Genomic DNA, 873 nt, shown 5'->3' on the forward strand with positions numbered 1-873 from the left:
TCCCAGCACGCGGCGTCCTGTGCCTCTGACCGTGTGGTCACGCTTGTGGGTGCTGATCCCAAGCGGTTCTTTCTGACTTTCGGGGGCTTCCCGCTGTTGTCTAGGGAGGGCCGAGTCCCAGCAAGAAGTCGGTGGGGTGGGGACGCCCCAGGCTGGACGCCGGAGCCGGCTTTGCCTTCCGACGTGGACATCAGTGAGCCTCTCGGAGCACGGGGCGTGATGTCTCCCGGGGCGCTGGGGACCCCCATGCCTGGAGGAAGTGCCCCCACCATTGTCTGCTGAGCGGGCCAGGCGCAGCCCCCGGCTGCGGGGTGCTGGCGCCCTTCTCGGAGACGCCCCTGGAGAAAGCCGGCCCTCGCGCCTGCAAGCCCGGCAGGGTGTGGACCCCACTGCCCCCATGGCCCAGGTCACTAATGACAGGTGCGGGAGCCATGCTCACCCCTGCGTTAATGACAGGGTCAGACCTGGTGCGCAGGTCACGGGGTCAGCACCCAGCTCAGCAGGCGGTGGGAGAGGCCCACACCCGGCCTGGGGTGAACTGCCTGCCCCTCAGGCCGTCCCCTCAGCTGGAGACTGGACGGGCGCAGCACTTGCCGGTGCTCGAGGAGGACATGAACGGGCTCACCGGGGCGGGAGAGGCCGGAGCCACTGCTGGGGCAGGGCCGTGCACACGTGTCGGGGGCGGGCACCCCGGGGGTGGGGGCGGGCGTGACCTCGTCAGCCCGGGCTGCCTCCGGCCCGGGAGAGGGCGTGGAGGCCACGCTGAGTTCTCGGAGTCACGCGTGTGGTCAGGGCTCTGCAGAGCTGGACGGGCGAGGCCGCCAGCCCCTCCGGGTCGGAAACGCCGGTCTGGAGTGAGAGCGCTGGGGTCAG

The sequence above is a fragment of the Condylura cristata genome, unplaced genomic scaffold, assembly GCF_000260355.1.
Source record: "Condylura cristata isolate star-nosed mole 26May11 unplaced genomic scaffold, ConCri1.0 scaffold00032, whole genome shotgun sequence".
NCBI lineage: Eukaryota > Metazoa > Chordata > Mammalia > Eulipotyphla > Talpidae > Condylura > Condylura cristata.